This window comes from Ischnura elegans, chromosome 11 (genome assembly GCF_921293095.1).
Source record: "Ischnura elegans chromosome 11, ioIscEleg1.1, whole genome shotgun sequence".
Lineage (NCBI taxonomy): Eukaryota > Metazoa > Arthropoda > Insecta > Odonata > Coenagrionidae > Ischnura > Ischnura elegans.
Window position 1 is genome coordinate 31,137,723 of NC_060256.1, and position 22,822 is coordinate 31,160,544.

Genomic DNA, 22,822 nt, shown 5'->3' on the forward strand with positions numbered 1-22,822 from the left:
TCAAACAACAAAATATACGACCGCGTTTCCAACAGTCATTTGAATTTTCGCGCCACGTAATCGTAATGACAAAACACATCTTTTAGGGATGTGCAAGTACTCGAAAATTCAAGTCGATCGAGTAGTTGTTACTCGACTCGAGCGTTTCGAGTAGCATTACGAATGTCGAGTCGAGTAGCTAAGGTTACAGAGCTTTCGAGGCTAGTAGGTCCGGCATTCTGCCGGCAGGAAGCGCTATCAAGAAACTCATGTAGGTAATAATGCAGTTTTTAAAGCCGATAAGTCATTCTAATGCCTTGGACAGGTAGTTTCAGCTTGCCGAATACACTATAATTGTCGACGTGGGCGCCGAATACCTTTACGCGTTTACGCCAGCCGCGGCGGCCGATCGTCTTCCTACCCGGCGCACACTGGTCCGAAATCGGAAAAAGCTGGAATAAAGTTCAAAATGACCTTTTTGGGGATAGAGACTTGAAACTTAGCGTAAAAATCTTAAATCATTACCAGATATAGATTTATATGCCATTTTACGTATATACGAACCTTTAGTGAGATACAGAGGCCCAAACATGACCAATTTTTCGATGCCACGCGAGATATCGTTTTTCCTAAAAAAAATCATTGAATTTATCCAAGTGGTTTTGCGTTGGTATAAAAAACGCAATATTCCTTTGATCTGGTGCTTTGCCTATGCTTTCAATGACTTTTGAAGATTTTGGCTCTCATCTGTCTGGTTTTACGACGCAAAATGGCCGACCCGTTTTTCACGTGAAATTTGACATAAAGTAGACATTATCTTTCGTTTACGAAACATATAACTCGGAAAATTTGAACCACAATATAAAGTAGAGATTTCTAAAGAGTACTAATTAGAAATCTAGGAAAAAAAAGTCAGCGACGAAGGATATAAGAGCGATTTTTCAATGGCGCGTCAAGGATCAGCTACACGCCGCGGAACTCTAAGGCTCGGTAACTGAGGCCGATTTTTCAAGTTTTTAAAAACATTAGTCTTGAAAATCGTCATTTAAAGCATGGATAATCGTCTTTATTGACTTAAAACACTAAACTTAGGATGTTAAAAAGGATTATGTATAGATCGACTAGAACAGTTAGTGCATTACTCGAGTGAAAATACTAAGGATTGGATATTTTTCGAAACTATCCCACGCATAAGAAATATGCCTCGGGTATTGAAATAAAGTGAAGAGATTAAGTCAGCATGCTTAAGAGAGAGAAAAATTAACTGTTTCCGTGAAAGGAAAGTACCGATACCCTTTTTCCCTTTCCACCTTAGCCGAGGCGAGTCGCGCGGAAGGGGGAGTTTTCACACCACAAGGCTCTTTTAGCCTTTTTTATTACTGCGTCCGTCCGATGTGATATTCATTTGTAGCGTTTAGTTTCTTTCTTGAACTTAAAAAAAGCAAGAGATTTTAAGGTTGATTAAATGACGTGAGAAGTATAGAATTTTTTTGACTCTACAAAACTAAAGTTTAGTTCTATAGTTCGTTCGCTTCGTCCACTTGAATTCCATGAAGATTCAAGATCCAAAAAAATCGTTTATATAATTTTTAATGAAAATTCCAAAGTTTCCATAGTCTTGCAATTTTGGTAGGAAAGTACTTGTCCAATCACACAAGTGTGTAGCAAAAGGCAATTATCTGCAGGCATTAATACTGTAACATGGAGACGTTAAAACCTGCTGGCTGAGCATGTAGAATAATTGGTTTTTTTGCTTGAGAATTTGAAAGGGCCAAATATTACATGATTCATATATGTAGTATGTAATCTTTATTACAGCTATGAAAATTTCTGTACTCAGGGCTCTCCCTTGTAGTTTGGATACATATATATGGTTGACATATTATGAGTGCCAATATTTTAAAGTAATACCTATCATGTAACACCACTTTTCAGGTATTTTCTGTTTTGAAATTTAGCTATTATATTTTAATTACATAGTGATGATATGAAAGATGCTTTTGTCAACTGACTCTTTTACAGAGTAATATTTTTTAAAGTGGTTTTCTTGTTTCCTGGAATTAAGTCATATTTTTCTTGGAGCCTATGGCATCAGAATCGATGGAATCGGTATCAATAGAATCGGAATCGAAATGTCAGAATCGGAATCGGGATCGGAATCGATAAAATTTTGGAATCGACCCATCACTAGTTTTGATTAATTTCTTTTCATTCCTGGAATTAAGTTTCGCCCCGGGTCGAAACTAAACTCCGTGGGTATTTTAATTTCGTCCGGGAACGAAAGTAAACATCATCATCATCATTGGTCAACAATCCTAGGATTGGTTTGACGCAGCTCTCCACTCTATTCTCCTATCAGCTAATCATTTCACACCTACGTATTTCTTCTCTTTCACATCTCTCTTTACTTGTTCCATATATTTTGTTCGAGGTCTTCCTTTTCCGTTCTTGCCTTCCACTTGCCCCTCGATGATTGTCTTCATCAGGCCATCATGTCTCAAGATGTGGCCTATAAGGTTGTTCCGTCTTCTTATTAAGATTTTCATGAGGCTTCTCTTCACTCCTACTCTTCTAAGGACTTCCTCGTTACTAACTCGGTCGATCCATTTGATTTTCATCATTCTTCTGTAGCACCACATTTCGAAGGCCTCTATCCTTGCTTTCTCCGCTGCGGTCAATGTCCATGCCTCACTTCCGTATAGGAGCATACTCCAGATGTAGGTTCTTATAAATTGTTTCTTTACTTCCATATTTAAGTTTCCCGCTGTAAGCAAGTCTCTCTTTTGGTGGAATGCTCTCTTCACCTGGGCTATTCTGCTGATAATTTCTTTCTTACTTCTCCCGTCACTAGTTATCTTGCTTTAAAGTAAACCTAGGCATCGTATTTTCGTTTCACTCCGGCTCGAAACGAAACATTTTCGTTTCGTTTCACTTGCCATTATTCTAATATGATGTTCTCCCTGTATCACTGAAATTTTTATTCACGATTGCTCAAGTAATCTAAGCCTAGCTCGCAGCCAGAGATTAAGAAGAGTTGCTAGTCGAGGCGTAATCCCTACACATGATAAGGGGCGTGGGGGTCTGTGGCCTTCCATGGCGTTATCTCCGCCCCCGCGACCGTTGAAACCATTCCAGCGAGCGACCTTCCGGGCGCCCACGCCACCCACTGTGGGGAAGAAGAGCTCTTTTGAGGCGCGCAGTGAAATGAGAAGAATGGGAGACCTTCTAGTCCGCTGCCAAAGCTCCCTGCCCACTTGGCGCCGCTCCCGAGGGTGGCGCTAGAACTAAGGGACGTGACCACCAATGTGCGTCACTTGGTGCGTGGAATAGCACCATTGGTGGTGCATGTATGCGAGAGCCAAGACGACTACATAGAGGTGGCAACCAATGGCGAAACTATAGGGGGTTTAGGGGATAGATCCCCCCACAAACAGGGGCGTAGCCAGGAATTTCGAACGGGGTCCAAAACTGGGGGGAAAATTTTTTGAAAAACGGGGTACTAAGTAATGGGTTTTAAACTAATTTTAACACTTTTCAATATCGAAAAAACTTCATTTGTTAAAGAAATGTAAATTCATGATTTTTCAATATTTTTTTCTTGTATGAAGAAAAATTATTGAGTTTTTATATTTCGGGTTGGGGGGGGGTCCGGACCCCTCTGGCTACGCCACTGACTCCAAAGCCTTAGAGAAATAAAAAAGCTATTTAAAACTATTGTCTAGTTTTTAAATTAACTATCTGCATCTGCTTAAAACTAAATATTTGGTGCCAAAATGATATAAAATTTATATCCAGACATGTCATTTTTCAAAAAAATTTCCTGGACCCCGCGTTGCCAGAGGGAGCGGGTGTTCACCACCCTAGGCCATCCCAACCCCCCTAAGCATATTCCTAGTTACTCCAGTGGTGGCAACAGTCCTATGCGTTGAAGCTTGGCTTTTGTTTTTACTTTGTTAGTATTTATACATATTTTTTCAATTTATTCTTGTATCACTGTAAAAAGTACCATTAGCCTTTTGCATCGGGGTTTTTAACTTAACAACTAAACGTGCACGAATATATATATATATATATCCTGGGGCCTAAGTCTGGTTCTTTCTGGCTATAGCCAACGCGATTTGGCGAATGGTGACTGAATTCGTATTCTCATTTTCATTCGCTAGCTATTTCGCCAGAAAAGCTTCGCTTCGTCCCTCTGGCGACGAAAAAGTTATTCTCGTTCTGTCTGACGAGCATATAACGAATGTAAGCATTCGCAAAGATCGAATTTCGCTAGTGACGACAGTGAAGTCGCTCTAGCGACTTGGCGAAAGAATTGAGAGAACGACTCGCGATTTAATTAGGGCTATATACCATTATTATGTTATATTTTTGATCCCAATTAGTTCAATTGTTATTCAAATGCTTGGCATACAAACTGTGTGTTGTTTTACTCGTCCTGTCGTGCTGCGTAATTCAATAGATGGGATATTTAGAGGGTTTGCATTTGAACGAGCCGCGAAGCTTTTGTCTGGCTAGCGTATTTTGTTTTCGTGGGTGTGCTGGTAATGTGCGTTAATAATTTTGCGCGCTAGGCTTAGACTGCTTGAACAATTGAGAATGGATATCTTTAAGAGCGACACAGAGAACATAATATTAGAGCCACACTATATTTCCAGGTCCGATAGAAGCGATAAATTAAGAGAGATGTTTTGCCGAACGGATAGATATGGGAATTCGTTTTTCCCGCGAACCGTAAAGGACTTTAATAAACGCTATTCCCAACCACGTTAGAGCACTTCAATTTTTTTTGCTGTAAACGGCTGGTGTCCTAACACCCCCTGCCACACGCCTTTTAGGCGGCTTGCGGGGTATTGTGTAGATGTAGATCTGAGTATATTGTGTTAAATTGCCAGAGAAAACTTATTGTTTCGGTTCTTATGCTCGTGAACGCTTCATCGGAAATATTAAGAAAGAGACTGACCAGAGTATTCTTATATAAGAGCATTTACTCAGGTAAATGTAGTAATGGTGTGGTGGATAACGAGGCTAATCTACCAATGTTGACGTCATGAGGTCGTTTCCTGCCAGAGTATCTTTTTTTCTCTCTACCACAAGAAAAAGGTTCGCATACCTTGGTTTTCATCTTCAGAGGCAAGTCACTTGAAATTGTCAAAATATTTTCTATGCACAGGAAAATCTATCATCAGTTGTTCAGCTCTTATAATGACACACTTATTCTCATAAAAGAGCATTTACTCAGGTAAATGTAGTAATGGTGTAGTGGATAACGAGGCTATCTACCAATGTTGACGTCATGAGGTAATTTCCTGCCATAGTATATTTTTTTCCCTCTACCACAAGAAAAAGGTTCGCATACCTTGGTTTTCATCTTCAGAGGCAAGTCACTTGAAGATGTCAAAATATTTTCTATGCACAGGAAAATCTATCATCAGTTGTTCAGCTCTTAAAATGACACTCTTAATTTCACTATTAGGCTTTACATTTATGTCCGGCAGAGCTCTAGGCAGCATAGAATGTGTAGTACGGTGCTATGCCGCCTTTGGTGTTCATCCAACATCAACAAATTATGTTTATATGAGAATATTTGACTGTATTCCTTAACTATTCTTCCCTAAAATCTTATCTTTGCCTTACTTAAGTTCCTTAGCGTAGGAAAATGTGCTTATCATTTTCTTTCGCAAGTAAACCATAAGAAACAGATATCTCTCTTATTTTTTGCCATCTGGGTTAGGTTAAAATTGAAAATATTAAGCCATAAGTTTCACCGGAGTGACTTTTGGACTCATCGTTTACATCTACCAAAAAGATGAAAACAAAGAGATCCTTTTTATGTTCAACTATGTAAAACGACTAATGAATAAGCAATATTGTATGATATTATGCATAAGTCAATAAAAAATTGTATATAAGCAACAATACTTAATGCAGTAATTTGATAGTGTCACGCAATAAACAAAACATGGCATAATATGTATTAGAAATATGATTTGAACTTACCAACGTGCTTCGCGCTCTTCAATTTTAACGGACTGCGGAGGCAGTGTGTTGGTCGCTGAAATTATCTCGTGCCCATTGACTCATGGGTATTCGTCATTGCCTACGTAAAAGTAATTCGCCAAGAGAACGAAATTACCCGAACTGAAGCGATAGGCGGGGCGAAAAGAACGAGAATATTCGCAGAGAAAATCTTCGCTTCCCTTCGAGTTGCCGTAGCGAAGTGGAGACTCGGGCGAAAGGAAAACGTGAATCACCGCCCTGGATAGGGGCAACTTACCCAGGCGGGACTTGAATTCGCGACCTAAGTGTGACAGGCTTGACGGCTTAAAGGCCACTGGCCGGAGGCTATACCCTTCAAGCCACCTACAGAGGTGTTTGGCAGGGGGCATCATTACTCCCTCATATTAAATACTTCAAGTGACGTCCTATCATTTCAAAAAATGATTGGACCTCTCTTGAACTACTTACACCTAAATGTGCATAACACCCTGTTAGCCAACTCTAGAGTGTTTGGCATAGGGTGACCAATCATCAGCATTTAATAGTTACCTTGTATAATAAAAATATCATCATCATTAGTCAACAATCCTATGATTGGTGTGACGTAGCTCTCCATCTCTGTCTTCGATCCGCTAACCTGCTCATAGCGATGTAATTCTTCCCTTTTACATCCTTCATAAAAAACTATTTATTCGTCTACATTAATGTTGCCACCTTCAAAATAGTCCCTATTATATATTATGAACTTATGCCTACGCTCCATTCAACCCTCGAAATACTTCTCAAACTCGATCTTTGGGATAGCCTTTCACTCTGGCAGCTATTCGTTTTAATGCCAGCTAAGGTTGCGAAACGATAACTTTTTTAGGTTCTCTTTATTTTTCATACACTTTCAAATATTCTTAGACTATTTTCTGATTTTTGTGCTCCCTGATCATTTATATTTTCATTTTTTTCTATTTTACGTGTTATTTTTCATAGTAAAAATTATTTTTCTGATGGCTTTTTATTGGGCAATGCAACTCAGTGGGCGTGATTGGACAGATCATTTAGCGGGTTTTGAAAGGTGAAAACCGTGTTGGAGATAAGCCTGCTGGGTTAGCGGGGGAGAGGGACAAATAGAATAAGTGTATGCATGTATATGTAATTAATACATTTAAAAGAGTTTCAGTAAGCCCCTTTGAATTACTCGCACAATTGCTGCTACATACTCAACAACAAATACAAAATTGAAATGACCTTTAACTAATCCCTGAAGAGGAAATTTACTAAACAGTGCTCATCTCTATTATATACAGCCCTTGAGGTAACTGACTCACTGATGGATACAAATTCCCGACCACTTCCAGACGTGGTGGAGAGCTGAAATTTGGCACGCGTACGGGGAACCCGAAATGATCCGGGGGAAAAATCCGAAAACCGGAAGTTTCCGCCACGTGTCGTCGCTAGGCCGACAAAATGGCCGAAATCGCGCTTTTTCCCGGGACCGTCTTTCGGTTTTTATTTTACTGCGCGCGAATGGTGTGTGTCACACGGATCGCTAATGCCTTTCCTGAAAGCTGATAAACGTCGGCACATAATTATGTAAATTTATTAGTTTCCGTTTGAGAAAATTACAGCCAAAATGGCGTCCAAAAATTGATTTTTCGAAAACAATTTCAAACTTTCCCCTCCCCTCGACTTAATTTAAGGTGTAAGATAACGAAAATGATTATTATATATGCTCATAACATCGTCTACGAAATGTAGGTAACAATTTTCTTTCTTCGTGCTTGGTTACTCAGAAAACAATTAAAGTATTCCAAAAACCACCGAAAATTACGATTTCCTAAAGATTAACACAAGGTTTTGTCAATTTTTACCCGACTGATTTCTTTAAAACTTTAAAGTTACATACAACTATGCATTGCTTTTCAGAAAACATAAACATCTAGTAAATGATTTAATGGATTTTTACCGCGAAAAAATAAAAATGGCGGGCACTACTCTTTTCGGGGACTGGATTCCTTTTTTTTGTATTACTCCTGAAATATGGATGTCATAGGGCACACTACTGTTAGATATGACAGTAAATGAATGTGACCATATGGTATCGTCATCTCTAAACCCCCCAAAACCCCTGTAAAAATTAAAATTTGCATATAAGTAGCCTTTTCGGGTATTTTTCGTCACGATTCCGCTGCTTTTCCAATCCTTACCACTCATCGCTACGGAATTGATGTGGACGATTGATGACCGCTGGCAGAAAAAACCTAAACCCCCGGTAAACCCTCAAACACCCCCCCAAAAATAAAATTTTGCATATAAGTCTACTTTTTGGGCACTTTTCGTGACTATTCCACCGCCCCCAACGACTCATCCCCCCGAAATGTATGTGAATAGATGGTGACCGCCAGGAGTACACACATTTAAACCCCCGGTATCCCCGTGAAATCCCCCCCAAATGTAAAATGTGTCATTTAGTCTCCTATTTGGGAACTTCTCGCAAACATTACGCCGCACTACCCGTCCCCTCTGAGCTCTAGATCCGGAATATTTGGTGAGGGCGAGCCACCGTAAACCATACGGGAAAAAATACCAGAAAACCCCCGATTACCTCCTGGAAAATCGCCGAAAAAAAAAATAATACAAATTTAAACTTGCCTCTCCGAATAGTTTTCGACACAATTTAACCGGTGCCCCTACCACTTATTAAAACCCCCGATAACCCCGTGAAACCTCCCAAAAAAATTCTAATAAATAGCCTCTCCAGGTAAAAGAATCGTCAGACCGCTCTTTCGGTCCCCTATGACTTATCGGCACGGATTTTATGAGAACGATTTGTGTCCACTGGTTTAACACAAGTATAAAACCCCCGGTATTCCGTAGGAACCCCCCGAAAAAAAATGAAAAACTTGCCATTAAGTCTTCTTTTATGGGTACTTGTCGTCACTATTAATCCGCATTGCACTACCTTTTACAATCGTCGCTACATGATCACTGTGGACTTTTGGTGACCGCATGCATAACACATTAAAATCCCCGAATCCCCCTGGGCACCCCTCTCGGTGGGGAAGACCATTTATGAGGACCAGGCGGAGCAGCCGCGGGGGGCTCCTCAACCCCAAGGCGGCGAAGCCGCCCCACAACGAGGAACTGGCGTAGGCGAGAGGGAGCTTCAGTAACCCCCGGGCGGCGAAGCCGCCCCGATGTTCAAGCGGCGCAACCTCTGTGGACTCCCCCCACCTCTGGGCGGCGAAGCCGCCCCTTAAGCGAATAACGATGAAACAGTTCCGAAATGCCCTCGCCCTCTGGCACACTAAACCCCCGGGCGGCGAAGCCGCCCTTCAGCGAGGAACGGCGAAGCCGTTCCGAGGAATGAGTGGGGCACCTCCCTTCCCCCTGGCCGGCGAAGCCGGCCCCTAGCCGAGTTGAGATTACTCGAACTTCAAAAGTCTTCGAACGACCACAAATGTAGACGGCGAAGCCGGAACCGGGGTTTTAAGGGGCGGAGCCCCTTAACGAGCGCGCGCAGCGCAGCGAGTGCTTATATATGCCTAAAAAAACTAAAAATATCAAGGAAATATCCATTGTACACAGGCAGCATTGGGGGTAAACCTTTTATGAATTGAAATGAATGATATAGGAATAGGCATAATTGCTAACTAAAGAAGGAGTTTTATCACGCTAAAAACTACATGCTATTTGTTATTGCATTAACACATAATAAATTAATAAATTATACCTACCTTTACCCATGAAATGCTGAAGTAATCAAATAAATAATGCCCTTTCTCACTTTTTTTACCTATCTGATAATCTCTACATGCATATTGAAAAGAGAAGTATGAATCATTCATATCTTCTGTCATGCATATGTGTCGCGTCACATGCATGGCTCTGGTAATATCTTTCATAAATATGGTCAAATATGTGTCACACCATATGTAAATGCGAGAAAAGTTACGTACTTAGTTCCCCATGTCGCAGTAGGTCTCCATGTCGGAATCTCGTATACATATATGAGGGTGAGTTTTCAAAAGAAATCCTCCACTCCGAATTTGCCTCCTGTTGCTTTCGTCATACCAGTTTACGAAAAAGCTTCGCCCGAAAAAAAGAAAAAAGCCATTTCCCACCAACTTCACTCTCTTCCCACTCCCTCTTATATCCATTATAATATTTTATTCTCCCTCGCTGGTGTAAAAAAATGGATTCATCTGAATAATTTTCCATCCAGTTATTTTTTTACATCGCTTTTTTTTCTTTTTACGTTTTTTTTCCTTCGCCATCGCTCTGTTCGATGCCTCATGCTCCGCTCTCGCTCCTTCAACTGTTTTATTCTCCCTCCATCCCGTTCCCTATTACCCCCTCCACCCCCCTCCTCGACGAGGCCAATGCAGTGTTCAATCGTTCGTCGCGCCATCTAGCGGCGCAGTCACGCGTGTAACGCCCTCTGCCGTACCCAGATGCCGTAATATTAAGCGCCACGAACGTCCGATATATTTACATGGACATACACATAAATGCACCCGCCTGCGAGAGCGCGAACATTCCTTCAAAATCGGGTTGCAATCGCATGTCGCGAGATAATCTCGTAGAATTTCCTCGTTTCACCGCTAGGTGCTCGTCAGTTATGTGGGCCCGTTCACTGAATTACTTTTGATGTGGAATTTGATAGCGCACCAAAGAATATATCCGTATTCACTCATATTTTCTGTCCATTTTAACGCTTGAGTTGTTAGCAAACAAATATTTCAATCTCGTATCCCTTTCACGGAATGAGACGAGGAAAGTTATTTGAGCCACTCACCGCCCCCGTCCAATCATAATTGTTTCTGCACCAGCAATGGAGTCGTTCTCGTTGACCCAGAATTTGAAATCCTTAAAAGAATTCCATAGACACGATTGTAGAGGAAAACATGTCGCGATGAAAATCTTCTTCATTCAGCCATTCTCTAATTAGTGATTTGAATCAAAAATCGAGTTTAAACAGACGAAGATTGAGGTAATCGAGAGCGAACCTTGATAGCTTCGATCCAAAATCGAATTTTCAATTTCGATCACAGCATCGTCACTGCCCGCCTATAATAACATCATCGGCAAAATTGGAAAGACATGTCCTGGATTAAAAAAAAAAACATCTCAATTAGATGATCTTTCTCGAAAATTTTTACTGAATCCGAATTGTTCAAAGCGATGATCCCAAAACTTAAATGTCCATGCCAATGACGTAGCAAGGAGGGGTGCGGTTAATTAATTTGTGTCATGAAAGAAAACCAATCAACTCACCGCGGAAGCCCCCGTAATAATCAAATAATGAAATATCATGAATAAAAAGATTTCTTTGTAAAATGAGGTTTTTTTGATCATGTAAAGTGTTACAATTAGTTTAAAACCCTCTTATTATTACCCTGTTTTAAAAACATTTCCACCCCTGGTTTTGGACCCCCACCCGAACGAAATTCCTGGCTACACCAGTGGTCCCTGCATTTGTAAATTTTACTACCAATAATTATAGAACTTATTCTAAGAAAAAAATTTTCTACTACTAAAATGTGTATTTTGGGTGTCTGTCGAATGAAAAATAAAAATTTCTTTGTATAAAATGTTTGTTAAAGAACAGTTGATTTTTTCGTAACATACGATTTTTTTGTTCAAATTTCGATTTTAGTTTAAAAGTCGAGCTTTTCGTTTCTATTGAAATTCGATTGCTCAAAAAATCGACATTTTTCCGCTATCTCTCATAAGCATTAAATAAATAACTAGAATGGAGAGATTATAATGCTGCCCACTCTTCATGAGTTGGTAACGTCGCAGAGTAAAAAATCAGGAACCGCACGAGTTCTATGCGAGGAAAGAAGGATTGGCTAAGAGGTGATGATAGGAGCTTGTGATGTCATAAACTTTTCTGTGAATATATAAATTTCTTACGATTCGCGGCAGAATTTTTTTCTGATACTAAGGTCTTCTTAAGATTTCAAACCTACTGAGGAAGAATTAGTATTTGCTATTGCCATTTTAATATGAAGTACCAAGAGTTGTATTCTGTTCAAAGTTATATTTTTGGTAAGATTTTTAGATCGAAGTGAGCTACTATAACCTGCATTTTACTTCAATATCTTTATTAGAATTTTTATTTCCATTGCTATATGTTTTGGCCATGAACGCTACGTGATAAATGTATTCCATAGTGTTTAACCAATATTTTCGTTTTATTTTTTCAGGTTTCATTTGAATTTTCCATCAACAACGTCTAGCTCCTGATGTCAACGATCACTGGCAAAGTAATCATGGAGACCAGAAACATTGGAGGTGATTCATAATTTTCTCTGATAGCGAATAGTTGTTTTTTATGTTTTTAATATATATATATGTAATTTCTAACTCACCTACATTAACAAATTTTCTATCTCATGGAGAATATTTTTCTCGTATAAAATATGTGCAGTACCTATGCATGATCTTAGGTTTTCCCGGCGTATCAGTTGCAGAAACTTTTCTGCATGTGCGGTACCTCTTTTGTGTATTGTAGAGGTTCCGTGCTGGTAAATAACATACCTACTTACTGTTGTTTTAATTTCATTTTTGATTAAAAACTATTTTATTTTCTGAAATGGTAAATGAAGCTCTTTGAAGATTATTTCGTATATTTTTCTTCATGGCAAACTTAATTGTGTGCATCGTTCGCATTTATCATTTCAGCGTTTAAAATTACTCATTCGCTGGTTTTGATTCACTAATTTCATCACAGTATATTGGGATATTCAAAACACTATAATACATTTTTAAAGAAGATTGCCCAGAGACTTCCTACTTTACGAACTTCATTACGGTATATTGGCATTTTCAAAACACTATAACATATTTTTAGAGGATATTGCTCAGTAATTTACTTCAGAGACTGCCTTTGATATCAATTTGCCTTTCACCAACGATTTCCATCCTAATTTCTGAGGTAAAATCGCAGCCCTGGTTGAGTGTTTATGGCAGTGTCGTATGTTCGTACCTTTCTGTTTTCTGTGGTTCATACTCACGAGCTGTTTCTCTGAGAAACATGTTGGTGAAGGATGAAGTTTTTCAGTTGGTTGGGATATTATTTTTTAAATTTCTCATGTATTCACTCGATATTTTTCCTAATAAAACTTCCAAAATCTCGACCAAAATCTCTCTCTGGCTCAGGCAAGGTTTTTATATCCTAAACCTTCATAGCTATGCTAAAGAATACTACCTTTTTGAATCTAGTTGAAACTAGTATATACCATCGTTTATAAGAGAAAAAGTAACTTTTAATTTAGTTCTTGTGCATGCTGTTTTTATAAGTAAGTTATTGTGATACCCAAAAACTACCTAGTTTAAACGCTTTACGATAAATATAGTAAACATTTGTCATTTCCAGCGTCTAAACTTGTTATCTCCGCGGTCTCTCAGCTTGAGTCACGAATTTTAACATGTTTTATATCGGGATTTTCAAAACACCCTCACATGTTTTGAAAAGAAATTGCGTCGTAAGTTACTTAGGCTATGTTTGAACTCAATTGGCCTCTTTCTATTAACGATTCCCATCCTAATTTCTGCGGCAGACTCGCAGCACTAATTAAATTTTCATGGCAGCCTCCGTCGTACGTATCTTTCTGTTCTCTCCGCGGCATGCCCTCAGGCCGTTGCCTAGTCTGTGGAGCGGAGGTTTTAAAAAGTGAACTATTGCATATTACGGTCTAATTGAAGTGACCATCCCACGCTCTCGCTGTCCGGCCCTCAGTGATTCGCCGCAACTAGTCGGCGCAGCGCTGGCGCAGGAAGTAACTCAATCAGTGCGCCATCAACGGCCGTAATAACACGGCAGAGTAGTTACATCACCGAGCCATTAGCGAACCACGTCGGAGCACAAGTTGCGGTCATCTCCCGGGGGTTGCGCTGCGATTCGCAGAAACAGGGCAGGATGGGCTGGAAGGGGCAAATCTGCGAGGCTAAAACTTCACTCTGGACCCTTTACAAACACACAGGGAGACGCTTATTATATTCCATGAAAAAATACTAGGTTTATAAAGTATATTTTTTGCATGCATGTTTCGCTATAAATAGCTAATATACTGGTATTTTCCCCTTTACTGATGGAAAATTGAATACTATACGAGAGACGAGGTTGACAGAGGTAATTGAGGGAGCGGCTAGAGTGTCTTTATCAGGATTTAAATGTGCCAACGTCTAGAATTGCTTTACCATGTTGCGTATAACTCCAATCGTGCGTTTTGATTTCATGGCCAAAAAAATGGATTCATTGTCGTATTTCATGCCAATAATTCAGCTTGCTGGCATTTAATGACCAGTATTTAAAAATAGAAGGATACTAGTTAATATTTGTAGCGTTATGACGAATTTAAACGATAAATAACTATGGCTACGGAAATTTTATTGGATAGATACACCTTACATGCATTTTTCACTCAGTTAATGTGCTGTTATTGCCGCGAGTTCAACGCAGATTTTTTTATTTTCTCACTATCCTCTCATCAATTGATGGCTATAATAATTAAGTAATACTTAAATGGAAAGTATTACTAATGAGGTATCCAATCAAAAAAACTTAAAGATAGTGGACTAAACCTTTGATATAAAAGTTTATTCGCAACTGAAGTTCCATGTTACAAGTAAGCTATACATATTTTCCACATTAAAATACATTTATCTTAGCTCATAAAAAATTGACATTTGCTTGAAACAGGTTAAATATTACAATATTGCCACAATCGAACGTCACATAAAGTCGAATGCTATTATGCACCATTAACCTATGATGAATCTTGTACACATTCTCTTTAATGAGAGAAAAATAGCGTTTAAATTTTATTCTTGTGTATTGTGTTGCTACACTATCTTATAATGCTTACCTAAAATGCTATTTGGAAAATACTAAAATGGTATTTTCTGCGTCACTGATAGAAAATGGAATGCTAGACGAGGAATAAGATTGACGGTGTTAATTAAGTAAGTAACTAGGGTAATCTGCATATAAATGTGCTATCGCCAAGAATTGCTGAAACGTGTTATGCATAACATTTAATTCTTATAGTGGGTATTGAACACATAGCGAAAGAAACGAAATCGATGTCGCATTTCATACCAATAATCCAGCTGGTTAACATTTAACGATTCGTACTTAAATATATGGCAATACTAGACATTATTAGTATTGTCTTTTCAAATTCAACCATCAAATAAACGTGGTAAGTTAAATTTTATTCGATTGACAGCCCCTAAACGCAATTTTCACTTCGTAAAATTACTGCTATTGCTCCGAGTACAAAGCTGTTTTTTATCTTCTCAGTATTCCCGGATTAATTGATAGCAAAATTGTTAAGCAATAATTAAATGGCATTCACTACCAAGGAAATAAATGATGGAAAATAGGTAAATTTAGTGGACTAAAGGTATTTGTCTTGAATGCAAAAGTTTAATAACAATTAAAGCGCATGGAAGTGATACACATTTTCCACATTCAAATACATTTAAGTATCTTAGATCATTATCAATTGATATTTGCGTGAAACAAGTTAAATTATAAAATATAAACACAATCGCAAGTCACTTAAGCTCAAATTTCTCGGGGGAAAAACTCCACATCATCCAATTCTTTAAGAAACTTGGCGATTTTAATTGCCGTAATTACGAAATAGCATTCAAATTGCTCGAGAAGAGTTGCATCGTGGTCAATTTGAAACAAACCCTGCGGTCTCTTCATGCGCAAGAGATTTGTTGGATACTAAACCTTTTTATTCGTTTCTATTCTCATCGTCAATGTGATCTCCAGAGGGAGGAGGAAAAAAAAGGCTTGAAGTCTGATGACGGAGAACAATATTTGCCTTTCTATTTCCCGGCTACGGTAATGAATGGCCCCGAGGATATCAGAAAAAAATCTTGACGCTGATAAAAAAAGATAAAAAAACAATTTGAGGACGGAGCCCAACTCCTTGCACTCGAATTACGTTATAAGTCTCCTTCATTTATTTTGCAAAACAAAAATTGGAGTTCCTTCGAAAACAAATAAAAAATGGAAAAATAATGAGGAGAAAAGTCTTTCTTTCGGACCCCTTCACCAGTGGAGTGGGTAACAACGTTATTGAGATTAAAACTTTGCGGCGATGCGAAAACAAAAAAAAACAAGAGAAGTCCGAAAAAGGATAATTCCCGCAAACGGCTATATCATTATCTCCTCATTGCGCGCGCAAGGGGGTAGGAAGAGGAGAAAATAAAAGAAAGGGAACGGCCGAAAGCGAAGAGGAGGAGATGACCACCATCATGAAATTGTAATTCACAAAAACAGCGCGCGACAGAAATAATAACAAGCGCCCCAGCGCCATGTCTATTTCCCCCTTTCCCCAAAAAAACTCTTCGCCACCCTAATTGCAACATTGCTTCCCTCTTGTACAATTTTTTCTCCTCAAACCTCCTGGCTGCTTGGTGCTTCTCCGGGGTCCTCTCCCCCACCCCATTACGATAACGATCTCGCAATCAAAGTAATGGATTTATTCCTCCATGCAGAAGGAACCCAGGGTAGGGAGATGGGGCATTTCATTAGCTGTGGGACCATTTGACTATGGTGGTCAGCAGGCTGACCCCTCCGAGTTCTCCTCCTACTCCCTTTCATCATTCTCTCTCTCTCTATGTTTCCATTTACTCTCCTCTCTTTCTCTCTCGTCCGCTTCCTCCGCTTTCCCGTGAGCCTCCGGGGCTGGTTGTAAACAACGAATCGCCAGAGAGGGAGAAGCAGCAAGAGAGAGAAGTATATGTAAGCGAAGCTCCAGGTCTCTCCACCGCTGCGGCCGACCAGATAACAAAAGGACTGTGCTTGGAAACGGGGGTTTTAGAGGGGGGGGAATGGAAGCAGGGGGCAAAGGGTTATTGAAGTGGTAGGAGGGACTCTTTTGTGCCGGGGCACCCGAGCGAAAGGGTCGTCCATTCGATTCCCGGAGGCGAAAGACGGGGATCCGACCGTCACAGTAGGTTCATTTTTTTCAGGAGTAGTATGTGGAGGAAAAGGGTAGGGAAGTAGTCGCAAATTAAAGGGAAGGAAGTGGAAGAAATTAGTAGTTGGCGGAGGAAAAAAGACGGTTTATTAAGTTCTGGGTAATGCATAAAAGGGGCCTCTCTGATGATAATTTTTTCGGATCTAATTGCAGAAAATAGGCCCTCTCAAAGAGCGGTTAGGTCATGCCCTCACATGTTATGATCTCTGAATTCCCGTCCACCGAGTGACCAGTGCCCCTCTCATTTCATCTGCGAAAGCCCTGCAGTGTTTTGAAGATGATGGATGACCTGGCCAGCGTACCGCGTGAGGCGAATATTACCCGCGCTGATGACTTTAAGAAATAAATTCTGAATTTACCTAAATTATCATACTTTGGAAAGTTATTTATATCAATAGTAATATTATGATATATTATAACTATAAAATATATATTAAAATAAATTATGATAATAAATTATGTTTGCATAATATTATAATAATAAAGTTATTAAACTGAAATATGAAACAGGAGGTTAAAAAGTAGCCTGAGATAGTAGCATTTAGCAATTGTCTTTGGAGCTTTTGCCGAAACATTCTTAGCGTATCCCGATGATTGATTGCTCACCTGTCAGAACTGCTTCACTGGTTTATTACTATCACCAACTGCGCCCTATTGCGTTCACTGTAAATGTAACTCATTTTGTGCCGAGTAAAGAAACATAAATGGTTTGTAAAGAGGGCATAGTACTTGTTGATTTCAATATTGTCGTAAATATATCCGTAGCTTATTCAATTACTCTAGCCAGGAATTCGTGGAGTCGTAGCGCGTTGTGGTAAGGCATGTTGTTGTGATGGATTTTCCAGGTAGTGGAGGCGTCTTTTTTCGTCCTGATGACCCTTTTCTGGAGTCTTTCTAGCACACACATGCAATTAAAACCGTTAATCGTCTCTCCTTGAGGATATGATTTTCTTATAGACCACTCCTTTGCTGTTAAAAATGACAATGAACACTGATTTCATTTTTTATTTGCTCATTCTTGTCTTTTTGGGCATTTACCACTTCCCTACCCTCCTTAAAGGCCTTTAACCACTTCAAAACTTCTGAATAGGACGAGGTAAAATCTTCGTAAGCCTCAGGAATCATTTTTTTATCTCCTTAAGTGATTTTTTTCTGTTTTGCACAAAACTTAAACTTTGCTCGATTGTCGAATCCATTTTTTTTTTCGTGACAGTTATTGTAAACCTGAAGTTTTGCCGCTTCCACAGCTTGGAGAGCACTGAAATTGATTTTGCAGCAAAGCTTAGTGTCCACTGTACGTTAGTTTTTTGATTCCTCTATGACCAATAGGGGTAGCGCAGGAAATTAAATTCCATTACTTTCGGAACGCGCCCTGTATGTTCTAGGAAATTAATTAAGCGGATTGATGATATCTTTCAGATCTAAATTCCGCAAATAGATTAAAGAGCTGTAATTTAGTAAATTTGTACAATGTAAAGTCAGCATCCCAAGTGATCAGCGATATCCACTTATCCAGCCCTAAAATATTTGCATAAAACCGACCAGCGATCCACAGTATGCAAAATTGACCTCCGTGATAAATTTTCGTTTAGTGCTGTTTCATTAGTCATGGAGGTCGAAAAAAATAAATTCTCGAGTAAATGGAATACTTGGAAACATGATCATCCTAGTACCTCATGCATATTCTCTCTACGATTTTTACTCACTTAGCTTGCTTTTACGATCGGTTTACGGTTTGCGTTTACAACCGACAGTTTTCACGTCATAATGTAATTTATACCAGGTTCACTAGCATTAGATGAGAGAAGAGGAGGCCAATACTTGTTTGTCGTTGAAAATAGCTAAGTTTTCTCACGAAGCGACGGGAAGAGGAGATGGTAATCGCAAAATTACGAAGCAGGAAGAAATTAATGGCCCGATAAGTTTTTTTTTTTTTTTTTTTTTAATAATAATAATATTTATTGCAGAGATTAGAAATTTTACAAAAATTGATAACATTAATCAAAGATGAAATGTCATTTACAAGAAATACAATGTGAAAAAAAAGTCTAGGTCCCGCTAAGCCTTTCAAGGCTTGTCAGCAGGTGCCTATTAGTTTTTTTTTTTATTCGTGGTCGTACATTGTCTTTTAAAATTGTGTATCTCATAATGTTTCCACTATTACCAAAAACATATTATAAAATTATTAGGAAGCAAGAGTACATACATAAATACACATTAACATTACAGGAATATATGTATTAAATATTTTTTTTTGATATATAACGTGATTGCATTGGAGTTATTTCTTGTATTGGAAGAAAGAAAAAATATATATGACAAAATAAAGACAAAATATATGTATCTTTCTTTATACTTGTATAAACCATAAATTTAGGTTAATTTTTAACAAAACAATGTTTAAAATTTTTAGCAATATAATGTAATAAAATTTTTTAACAATAGACTTTTTTATAATATAAGAAATTTAATGGCAGAGATTAGAAATGGTAGCAGAAAAGGTTATAATAAAACTTATATAACTGAGTAGTAACAGTAACTTATAACTTTAAGCAAAAAGTTGAATTTAGGAGTACTGATATGTGGGAAATTAACACGTGGCTTAACGGGGAACTGTATAGAAACGACTTATCAGGGAATAGGTGTTGAGATTGAAAATGTGTGTCAGTTTGTGCGAACTGCCTTCTGCTTGAACATGATTAAAAATTTAATGTTTCACATATAAATTTACCCGCTCAATCATTACGATACGTCCATTCATAAAGAGTTACGAACAGCAATTGAAAACTTACGACCAAAAACTTACAGTATGCTTTAAAATGATTATTAAATAACGAAACGCCTAAATAACGAAAATCTACGTCATCCGTGCGGCTCGTAATAATTATGGGATGTCTGATAATGTTTTGGAGTAGTTGTGTTAATTGTCCTCTCCAAGATCGGTAAGGATATGCCCATGAATGATAAAATCTCAGCATTTCAATTGACCTAGTAATCATTATCCCTCTCATAGCTTCCATTATACAAAATAACATCCCATATCAAATCTAGAATCATCATCGAAATCATGTTACATTGAACGGTGTTCTATAAGTGAAATTGAGGACAGATATATATTCACAGACAAAACCGAGTACAATTAGCGCTTTTTTCCCATACATGAGAAAATCAAAGTACTTATATGAATGGTGTCTCCGATATTTTGTGGACCTAATTGCAAATAAAAGGTCTTCTCAGAGAGACGCTGGGTCATGCCCTAGTGAAATGATCTCCAAATCCTATCTGTCGGACTGACCAGTGTTCGCTGCCAAGGAACCGTCAGACCTCTTTCATAACCGCATTCCCTCCTTAACAAGGCAAAGGCCCCGTTAATCTCGTTACGTGCCGACGTGCAAACAGGCAGTCAGGGGCCCTCAAGCCGCTCGCCGCTGAGCTGCCACCCCCGTCCACGGATGCGTTTGACGAAAACGGCCACCCAAAGCGAATCCGTGGAATAGCCGCGGCCGGCCCTGGGTGAAACTAGATTGGTCCTGTGTTTTCTGTGAGTACTATTTCAAGTATTTCAACTAGTTCAGTATTTTCGGCAACATAAAATTAAGCATGGCATAGCGCTGCCGCTGATTATTTACCGCTGTTTAAGATTACTTTTGAGAATCTCATTGGATACTAGTAGTAGCAATTAGTCTCATTGGAGGAAGCAGACCAACGATTTGAAGGACGAGGATACACTCACAAAATATTGCAAATTTATCATTTCCTTTATAATCAAAGGTGTTCAGTGGTAAAATTTTCACGATGGCATCTGCCAAAAAAAGTTCTTTTTCCTCTTTATCTTTGCAAGAAACAGTGGCGTATCAGCTTTTAAATATAAGCAATAATAACAAATTGAATATAGGTTTCCATAAGGTCACCAACGGGTAGATAAAAATTATTGTCCCTTTGACGATAGCAATGCATCATTTGACTTTTTCTGCTCTTAGTAAATATTGCACACCGCAATGTTTCTTTTAATCAAGAAATTTAATGAATTTTGTTTCATAATTTTCATAGCGACGTATTTATTCACTTTTACATCCTTTATAGCCTGTTCTATGTAGTAATTCGGGGCCGTCCCTTGCCCTTCTTCCCTTCCACTTGTCCTCCTAAGAAGATACCGTGGGAGGGCAGGCCGTCTACAATTATTTCACCTATCATAGGGCAGCAGCTCTTCTTCATGAGAGTGAAGGTAGACACAACAGCGGTCAAAATAGCGACACCCATTTAACTGTAAGCGTAGTAACATGCACTTAACGGCTGTAGGTAGGACTGCGACGTGGAAGGTAAGGGAAATCCGACACATTATCATCCCGAGGAGTCGCAGCTACTCAAAATTATTTGCGGTCATTGCGCCCAATTGCTCCATTGGATTCCTGCATAGCAATGATTGATTCACGTTTCGATCACGCGTGAACTGATTTCCTTGTCGACGCACATTTTTCTCTCGTCAGGTAAAACTTCTCGGTGACAACGCGTGGGAAGGTTTTTTTTTTATATTTCGGTGAAGGAAAGGAAGGAGGTGGACTGACGAAGCGCTCGCGTCGTAGCCTTCTCTTTTTTTTTCTTTCTTAAAGCATCATGCGAAGTAAGGCTGCGGCCAGAGTGGGAGGCGGGGAGAGTTTGAATTGAAATGGGGAGGAGAAATGGGTTGGATGCTGGGTCCAGCGAAGAGAGAGCGCTGCAGGGGGTGGAAGGGGGTGAGTTTGTGGACGAAGGAGGGGGGGTGGGGCTAGGGAGGGAGTTGAGGGCTGGGGGATGATGTAGAAGTGGGGAACGAAATGATGCAAGTCCGGTCGATGCTCAAGCACATCTCGAGGAAGATGCGTGCATGCCTACGAAACCGCCTTTGGGGTAGGGATGTAAAACTTACCGACTTCATTTACTTTAGTAATGGCTTACGGGTGTCCCTCTGCGTAGTGTAGTCTATAGTGTTTCCCATTGAAAATTCCAGCACCAGTGCCAACGGCAAGGAACAGGGCAAGCAGAAGATACCACCTTTCCTTCTAAATTTTCTTGTCTTGAAATAACGAAAATATCAGTTTTCTTTATCAACAATTAGTGTTGCCGCGAGACGAGACGAGACGAGACTTTCGCCAGTCTCGTCTCAGTCTCGTTTCCTGACCTCTGGTATCGTCTCGAGTCTCGTCTCGTGAACCCCAGTCTCGTCTCGGTCTCGAGTCTCGGACGAGACTCTCGTCTCGTCTCGTTTCCCCCACAGTAAATTTAGCGTCGTTTCCATGCGTAAGCGTGCTGAATCGCTTAATCGATAGTCTTAAAAATAGGAGAGCCATTAATATAAATTGCAAGCATATATTTATCCGGACACCAATTGCATCAAACTGGTGCTAAAATCATTGATTTTATTGATAATCAATGAATAAAATAATAATATAAAACGAAAAATGTCTAAAAATGGAATGTAGACATAATCCTAATCGATCACCGAAAAAAATTCAAAAAATTGTATTATCTTAAACATTGTTTGAACTTTATTATTAATACGTACTTACAATTTTCAGCGCCGTTTACTTTTGCCTGCCCCCTGTATGCCGTGTCTAGTAGTTCAAAAGTCTGTGGGGTTTCTCAAAACACAGGTTCCTGGGCAGTTTTACATCTGTATCTTGTCTCGTATCTCTTTATGTTTATCTCACTCACTGCACACTTTCTTCTTTCAACCCTATATGTTTCAATTTATGGGTTTTGTTGAACAAAATATGCCGTCTGGTTGATCGAGCACTTTCCGTATCGGTATCCGAGAACCGTCCTTTGTGCTGTTCTGAATTCTGTCCTGCTATAATTTTGTT

General features: G+C 39.3%; 1 long non-coding RNA gene across 1 annotated transcript in view; it reads left to right on the top strand.

Annotated features, from left to right (window-relative positions):
• Window positions 1-22,822, top strand: part of LOC124167852 — a 485,114-nt gene that overhangs the window by 369,574 nt on the left and 92,718 nt on the right. The window contains exon 5 of the long non-coding RNA XR_006866775.1: window positions 12,183-12,270. This is a non-coding gene — a long non-coding RNA (uncharacterized LOC124167852). The remainder of the gene's footprint in view (window positions 1-12,182; window positions 12,271-22,822) is intronic.